This window comes from Cyprinodon variegatus, unplaced genomic scaffold (assembly GCF_000732505.1).
Source record: "Cyprinodon variegatus isolate N-32 unplaced genomic scaffold, C_variegatus-1.0 Scaffold1282, whole genome shotgun sequence".
NCBI lineage: Eukaryota > Metazoa > Chordata > Actinopteri > Cyprinodontiformes > Cyprinodontidae > Cyprinodon > Cyprinodon variegatus.
Window position 1 is genome coordinate 109,515 of NW_015151735.1, and position 9,331 is coordinate 118,845.

The window sequence follows — 9,331 nt, forward strand, 5'->3', positions numbered from 1 at the left end:
AAAAATCTTTAAAATGTGAGAAAATGCTAATAAAGAGGCTGTGCTTAAGAAAACAAAAGACAAAGAGTTCCTGAGATGTACCTATCCGATATTTATATATTTATATTTGTCTTTGTGTCATTTTATGCCAGTCCTCTGTGACTTATTTATGATCATGGAGACTCTCAACAGCAAACTGATGGGGGCTACCAGGAGAGAGGCTTACAAGAGGAGATTGAAATCCCCAAATCAAGCAGGAGCAGTGGTTCTTGTAAAAGAGCAGAGTGGGAGGGGGGGAGTCGGACAAGGAGGAGTGGAAATGTTTTGCTCCATAATGAGTCCTTGAAGGTGATCGCATGAAAAGAACAGACCTGCCGTGAAAGACAAAAAGAAGGGGGGTGGTATAAGAAAGAGGGAGAGGGGTGTTTCCCTGCAGGCAGAGATGTTTGTGTGTGAACTAATCTCCCTCACACACTCACTCACACACCCTACCTCTCTCTGTAACTCAGTTGCAATAACACAGTGGCTGAGGTTGGCAGCACAAAGCAGAGACGCTCTCCCTGTCACCAGCTTGCTCTCACATACATACGCCTCGTCTCCCTGTGAGGAGTTTGACTCGCTCAGATTCTGGACACTCAGCAATCTCAACAGGAACTGAAACAGAAAAAAAAAAACAGGAAGAAAGCAAGAAAAGAGAAGAATAAGAAGAAAAAGGCTGCAGAGAAATTTTAGTGGAATCCACAACCAGGTAAGACCTGTACAACTTTAGTTTACAGTGGCTGAGCTCAGCTTTGTAAAATGTAAAGTGAAACAGGAAGAAAGACACTAAGCGTACTATAGAATATAGCAGCAGGAACAGTGTGTGTGCAAAGTACAACCCTAGTTACTACACTGATGGAGCACAAGAAGTTTAACTTCATTACACTTTTAACAATTTTTTGGCATCTCCTCTCTACTCAGGAGGAAGTTCATACATATGATGTGTTTCCAAATTATTCTTTAATGAATGTTCTGTGAAGGGACCACAGATTAAATATTAAGCTCATAATGTAAAGTGACAAATATGAAGAGTGTGCAGAATTGAAGCTGTGCACATAAAGGATCCTGTGTTCAAAGGTGAGCGCATAAGGTTAAATGAAATTCCCTCAGGTGAAAGATGTTTTTCCTAAAACAAGCTCCTATTGTTTATAACATCTCAGTTTTGTGATTATAATGAAAATGAAACACAAAACGAACTAAATCTCATGAATACCAACATCATCTGTGTGTAGAAAAAACTTTCACTGGTTGCATTTTGGTGACTGATATTGGTGAATTGTTGAACTTATGTTTTCCTTTATTCCATTCTCTGCACATTAAGTACTGTGGTGTATATTTAAATAGTGAAAAATATTTAAAACCTTCAACCTTTTCCTCAAGAGTCTGCAGTTTATTTATGATCTATTGTCAACAGTTGCCTCTGTTAATTAGACTCCCCATTATTCAGCAGGGTGAACCTACTGAAACGATCCATAAATCATGTCCCACCAACATATTTTATCTCCGTTTACCGCCTATTTAAACCCTGATTTATTCTACAGCTCTACTCATAAGGTAAGTGGTACCAGGAAAAGTGCAGTTTGAAGAGTGAGTCATTTAAACATGCAGAGGTTTAACCAGAGTCTGCAGTCGGAGAGGCTTGGTGTCTGTAGACGGGCAGACTTGGTGTTCGCTGTGCTGTCGACCTTCCCCTCTGTTTATAGTCAGATAATACGAGCAGAGTAGAGACACTAGAGTCAGAGGCAGCGGAGGGATGAATGGAGTCATTGTCCGACCGGTATGTGTATGTGTGCTCAGACTGGGGATGTGTATTTGTTGCCCCTTAAACTGTGAGCAATCAGTGACATCTGAGAAGTTAATGCTTCACCAAAATGTGTCAGACTTTGTCAACAGTCACATAACATAACTTTGTGATAACTGTGATGTGGAAATAATTGGAAGGACGGCAAACTACTACTACTGAGCTGATAACAAGAGGAAAGTTTCCCCTGTCGTTGATGTACAGTGGTCAGTTTTGTGCAGCGTTAAAGGTCAGACGCACAAAACCCGAAACCCGAACAGAAAATTCCTCACATCACTTCATAAACAGATGAACCATCCAGCACCAAACATGTTACCACACCAGGAATAAACACATGCTCTTTAGCATTGAGTGTAATGATAAATCAAGAGAAATTACAAATCTAAACCTTTGGGCTCTGTATGCAGATTGGGAAACTCTTTGTTTTTCAATCCCAGAAAAAAGGAATGCTGACAGCTTTTCTTTATTTAACCCACTCATTTCAATGGTTCACAAACCAGTGTTTAAATTAAATGTTGAAATGGTGTTATAATCTTATATAGTTTCCTTTTTAAAGAGGAATATTGTAGTGGTTTTTCCCTAAAAATTCAAAAAATATCCACTGGACTTGGTTTCCAAGATTTGAAGATGTTTCGCCACCTCTCCAGGAAGCTTTGTCAATTCAAATGAATGAATTTGAATTGAGAAAGCTTCCTGGAGAGGTGGCGAAACGCCTTCAAATCTTGGAAATCAAGTCCAGTGGATATTTTTTGAATTTTTACGGAATGACTATGACCTGGATGACTGAGAACCTTCATCAGCATATTGTAGTGGTTTGCAGGGACCATCCTGTATTTTTCAGTATCTCATCTTGGTCTTATTGCACATGTCTTTTCCTTCCCATATGGATCCCAAATGTAAATGTTGGCTGATTTTCAGAGCTTTTGATGTCTATTGTATTGACCCCAGTTGCCATGGTGATTCAAGTAAGAGGACACCAATTAGGGTGTTTAAAACCACAGTCATAACTCTAGGTTGAGATGCCAGAGTTTATTGAACTCGCTCGCATTCTGGAAAGTAGAAAATCTGATTTTTCAACTAACAAGTTTACAGTTAGACTAAAAGTTTGTTGAACTTTGCTTCTTAAACACCCTTTAGGGGATCACAGTATTTTTATGGAATATAAACTCTTATTTTCTGTCAAAAACCTTTGATTTAGAGAACTTGCTCTGTGTTTTCATTTGAGCCAGTATTTTAATATTTCTTTAAATTAAATATCTACTTACTAAATGGTCAGATTGAGTAACAACAGCAGTAAATGGTAGGGATAACCATAAGGTTATATGAAGAAAGAAAACTATTTTTATATGATTTCCTCTCATAATGCTTATTCTGATTGTGCAACAGTATCCGATTCTGAAAACCAGCTTTCATTTCCTCTTTCTGCTTGAAAATAACTGTAATCTCATTTTCCTACAGGCTTTTCTTTTGTTAGGCTGATTCATTAAAAACATTTTGCTTAGCAAAGTTGGTACAGTTTGACAGTAAAAATAAAAATACACCAAAAACAATAAATACAAAAAAATGCACCAGTGTGCTGGGTTTGGATTTTTTCTTACAGAATACATTTTCCTGCTGGAAGAAATGAAAACTTTTCCAACACACGAATCCCCTGAACTGCAAAACTCATGTTTCAAATATTCCCTCTAATTTATTATTCCTTATATTTCTGTAAGAATAAACTGATGTGAGGAAATTCTGATCAATATTACTATTTTTGGGACTCTTCCATTTGATCAACTGTATTTTAAACTATTCCTACAGATTAATGCTTGTAGCGTTAAAATCTGCCAGCCTCATTTGGTGTTCTGGCAGCATCCAACAGCCAGAACATTAACGTTTCAGAAGCTGAAATGATGAGCTAAAGCCTCTATACAGCTCACTGGAGCAGATAACTTCAAACTAAAGGAACTCTAAGTTTACACATATCAGTTTTTTTTTTTTTTTTATCAAACATGTTGAGACCAAGCACAAAGACTGTTTACTGTAATCAACTGCAATCAACAGGTGATCACACCTATTTATTAATCAATAATCGTTCATGGTTGTATTTTTAATAATCAACAGCACAGAGTCTGCAGTACGCACATTCAGTAAACAAGATCATTGAAAGAATAGAGCACAGGGCGGAGGTATCATAACAGGATAATTCTACATATATTTGTACCGATATGCTAATATATATATTTTTTCTGTGAGGGCGTATCATTTTACTTTTATACAATATAATCAGGTGATCATTACTTACAGTATGGAAAAGGTAAACTATACCGGAAATCTGTCTAATTCAGCAGCAGATTGCAGATTTGTAAACTAAGTTAGAAGCAGCACCCCTTTTTATTTTACTAAAATAACCTGAATAAATACAAAATAAAGCTTTCGTTTTTCAAGAAAGATTTCATTTAGTAAACAGTAACAGCTATTCAGTGTTGAACAATGAAGAAAACCTGCCCCCCAAGGGCTCAGAGTTAGCATTGGTGGGCTGACTTCAACCCTGCTGCTGCTTCCATCCTCTTAGTAATCACTTTTGTCTGTCAGGGCTCACATTTTTTACCAAATCAGAGTTTAGTTATAACTGAATCATTCATAGTTTTGTTAAATGTAAAAAAAAAAACAAAAAAACAAAGGAGAATAACATCCCCCTAAAAATGATTCAATATTGACACAAACATTTTAATTAGATGACAGCCGCTCTCCAGGGAGTACAATTTAACATGTTTCAAAATATGTTAATTTTCACTGCAGAATACAAACAGATATGGAATAACAGTGATTTTTTTTATCCCTCTGAAACCCTACTGAAAGCATGCTGCTGTTGATGTAGCTGTAGTCTTATAAGCACCTTAATTCACTGTTCAATCAAGTTTCTAAAGACATTTTTCTAAATAATTGAAATAGTAACACAGTCAGATCAGCACCTTTGAAGTCTCTCCTGTTGGAAAAACAAGTAAAATCCCACAAAGCCATTATTTCTCATTAGACAAAAAGTTTTAAACCTGAGTTATTTTACATCTCAGAAAAGTCCACGTTTCTTCACGGTGAGACGAACAAACGGGATCGCAAACCACCAAAGCAATTAAACCCAGTGACGGTAAACAGGCAGATCAATTAAAAAGTGATTAGAACATAAAGCAGAGTCGATAAAATGCAGACAAGCGAAGCAGGAGCGATAAACACTCCGCTTTAGACTGATTTTATGTTTTTTTTTTTTTTTTTCTCCAAAGGCTCCAAAAGAGATTTGTTTATTTCCTCTGAAAAAGTCTGAAACCTCAACTTAGTCTTACAACTAGGGGACAGGATATATAGAAGAGATAGAGTATAAAAAGAAAAGCTAAGAAAAAAAGGCAAAAAGTTTGGAGAATTACTAACAAGCTGAGTAAAGTTTGGTTGAAATATCGAGAGTCGCTGACAGCAATTAGGATGAAAAATGAACTGGATGTTTGGGAAAATTAGGAACAATCTGAGAGCGAGATAAGAGCCTGAGAGCAGCTCTGACAATGACTCTATGTTATGTCTCAGGGGTGGAGGGCTGATGTTTCTGTGTATCACTGAGAGGGGTCTCAGCCACCTTTGTGTTGGAGTACATTATAGCTGTTTGGGAACATTACGGGGCATTAGCTGAAGGAGCATCCTTGAATAATGCATGTTCTTTATTTATGAGCAGACAGCAACTGTCCTCTGCAGAGCTCTAACTCAGGGCACACTCAGACAGAGACAGGAGACTTCAGACCATACAAAAAATCTTCATGACTCTAATTTCACCTTAAATCCAATCAAATTTGGACTTAAAATGAAAATGACCCCTATTAATTAAATATTTGATGCTATAGCTATTATCTACCTGCCCTGGAAAAAAAAAAGTTCGGACCTTTTTATTAATAGGATCACAATGACAAAAAGAAAATATACAAAAAAATTAACATCTTTTTAAAGTTTGATATTTCTCCCACACTGTGTAAATTGAAGCGCAGAATCGTTCTCAAGTGTGGTCTAATTTCTCCACGCTATTAGTCGAGGAGTTGGTTACGCACACGCTTCAAGATGCGGTCGGGATCCTCACTTGTACATGTCTGTTTTATTATTGCATCATCCCTCAGTTTTATTGCAGTGCGCTGAAGTTTACCGCCTTCCCTGCTACATACTAATCTCTTCTGACAGTGAAACATCTGAGATCAGAAAGAGAGTGTTTTAAATGTTGCTAAGCTAAAAGAAATAAGACTGGATGAAGCTCCATGGTATTGAAATTATATTTCACGAGCAGTTGTTTGATGAAAACATTTCTTTGAAGCTTTCCTTTTAAGTGTATCTTTTTTTCAGTATGACTTTAAAAGCTTTGCATTTTTAGAAATATTTTCTTAGATTAAAAAATACGCATCATTTTTCCCTGGATTTCTACCTGTATGTTGACATAAAGTTTCTATTTCTGCTCTATGTGTTTATCTATAATGGGCAGGGAAATTGGCCCATATCATGATACTACCACAACAAGATGTGTCATGATGGGCTTTAATGATCTCACCCACATGCAGAGAAGTTTAAAAGTTTAACAGGTTTATTGAAGGGTTGACTAAAACAGAGAGAGAGAGATTATATGCAGGGTTATCTCAGGGGGACTTCAGATCTGGTGAACCGGAACTGAAAACTCTGAAGGGGATATGACATAGATGAGTTCAAGGCCCGTAGGGAAAATGACTGAGACTGGTGAATTGCTGGAGAAGACTCGTTATGGGGGATTCTTGGTTTCCCTTGGGTCCAGTTTGTGGGGGTTTAATCCGGAGATGAATAAACTCATTGGAGGGCTGATGGGCAGACTAGCGTTGGGTCCAGAAGAGGCGATGGAACGGACTGTCACCAGGTGTTCCTGAAGTGGGCTTGAACAGATCTGGTGAAGGTTTCCCCTTGCTCAGTGTGACTCGAATATTCCTTCCAAGGGGGGTAGAAGGACCAGGCTTATCCAGTGGATCAGGAGAGCATCCTACCGGAAAACAAAAGGCAAGGGCAAAGCTTAGACTCAGAGAGACAAGTCAAAGGTTAGACTCAGCTAATCTCAGTATGGCTAGCGTACCCAATACTGGCAAACACTCTGGCGTCGAGGTGGTGAAAGCCCACTGCTCAAGTACTCCTCTGGTAATGACCCAACGAGCTGCAGTTCTGCAGGGAGGCAACGAGGACAGGGCACCACCTGGTGGTGGAGAGAGGAAAACACAAAAAAACAACCCACACAAACTGGAACCCTAACAAGATGTTTGAAATCAGGGGGCTAATTTTCATTTAGCACAGCACATGCTAGTTGCAAGCACGACTGAGAACAAATGTCCCGAATTCACATATTTTGTCATTTATTTGCCATATTTAAGCTGTGAAACCAATGAAGAGACTCTGAAATAAAGAGCTGACGAAGCTCCCTCTTTCATTAAACAGTGTTAATGCCGTGAGCTAACAAGCCAACGAGAGCTAGTATTCTTCTTTGTTCCTACTCTAGGGGCTATAGAAAATTTGCTACGTAAAATATGGTACTTTTTCCCAAATGCATGCTCTAGATTTCCCATACTTTTAATCATTCTTGTCATGAATTGTGGACCTAATGCAGGAACTCAGAAGCTCCATCATAAATGTAACCATTTGGTGAAATAATCCAAAACATAGGCAGGTGTGAGGAGCAGAGGGAGAACTGGGCAGAATGACAGGCAAGGAGGTAAAATACTGGAAGAAACAGAATTGAGAAAAGAAAAACTGGTGAACTGATGTGCAGACGGGGGTGTGGAGAAAGGTATAAAAAAAAAGGTGAGTGCAATCAGATAAAAATGAGGAACAGCTGACATTGATGAAGGCAAAGGGGGCTTAGGTAGAAGAGTAATAAACAGTCGGGAAACAGATCCAGGTTTGGTTCACGGACAGGTAGAGATCTGTCAGGGGTCAGAAGCCAGGTCAGGCAAACAGATCAGAAAAGGGAAAGACTCAGAGGTCTGCCTATTTGTAGACTCAGAGGTCAAGAGGCCGAACGAGTCAGGATAAGGCAATCACAAGAATGGTCAAAAAATTCTCACCACTGCCTCGAAAAAATCTGGGACTGATGACTGGTCTGAAGGCAGGTTAAATAGAAACTGAACCAGATGGATCAGATGACCGGTAATGAGAACTGTGCAGGTGAGTGAAATAAGTAATCAGACCAGACATCAGCGCCAAGATCATAGCAATATTTAACAATTGATTTTATTATAGAGGTGTTCCAAAAATTACGAAAAAAATCACCCCTTTAAAGTAAACACTGATTTGGATGCAGTGTTGAAAGATTAAATACATTTGCACCTGTTTTATTTATATACAAACTGCTATAGATCCACATGTAAAACCCCCATTTAGTGTCCCCAAAGTGCATATATATTTTCTCTCTTATACATACTCCTTATAAAGAACATAGGAGCTCATTTTAAATGTATGAAAATAGTTATATAAGTTTGTCTGAATAAGCACCAACATTTCTGTCTCAAATGTCTTCTCAGTTGAGGTTTGACCTTCAAAGATCCATTCAGGATCATTTTAGAACATCAGTGTTTGGTTTCCAAGGAAGATCTAATATTAGAGGTTTGTATAAATTTGATATGCACTGATATGCAGTCAGATTTATCAGCTGATCCTCATAAATGATTTATAGAAATAAGCTAAATAACAGTAATATTTATGTAATCAGATGTACTCATGTTTAGTTTTAAATTGGGGGTTATTTAAGCAAATAATTTGAAAGGCCTAAAAGAAAAAGATTTTCTATTTATTTATTTATTTTCCAAAATGGGCTGAAACTTTTTTTTGTTGGAATAAAAGAAATGAAATAGTCACTGAATTACCCATTTAATGGGTAAAATAAGGACTCATTTATTACAAATCTAAATTAATAAGATAATGTTTTGTCTAATTGCTTCAGTCTGACCTGCTGGTTGCTTTAAGTAAAGTCAAAGCAAATAAAATATTTCTCTAGTGTGTTTACTAGTGGTCTTTTCAAAGATGTGGTTTGTGGTTTTAAAAAGCCAAAGCTGGAGGTCAGCTGCGCTCGCAGGCAGTTAGTGTTAACAGTACTTTCTCAACCTTGTAGTGGGAGTTTATCCGGCTGGAAGCCGCCCACTATGTCAGGGCAAAGCTTTCACGGCGACAAAAACACAGATGAAAAACATGTAGAGCAGAGAGGCCGTCACACTTCATTTCCTCTAAAGCGACAAGAATTCTTGGTGGCAGGCAGATGGAGGAAGTTCATTTGACTAGACACACAAAACACGTGTGTAGCTTATCAACTTCTATTTTTTTTTTTTTTTTTTTTTTTTTTTTTTTTTTTACTTTAAATTGCATTAAAATCCTTCCACATATGAACCCCTCCCAGAGGTTAAGCAAGGGGATGGGATGGTACCTTAACCCCCTACTAAAAAAAAGAAAATCTCAGTTTATTTCCTCACATTGTATCCAGGTTAACTTAAATGTTTA

General features: G+C 37.8%; 1 protein-coding gene across 2 annotated transcripts in view; it reads left to right on the plus strand.

The window, feature by feature from the left end:
* Positions 1-385: 385 nt before the first annotated feature.
* LOC107102609 (heparan sulfate glucosamine 3-O-sulfotransferase 1-like) overlaps positions 386-9,331 on the plus strand; it is a 40,744-nt gene continuing 31,798 nt past the window's right edge. For both annotated transcript variants that reach the window (XM_015401986.1, XM_015401985.1), the window contains exon 1: positions 386-727. The gene's annotated coding sequence lies outside the window, so the exon portion shown is untranslated. The remainder of the gene's footprint in view (positions 728-9,331) is intronic.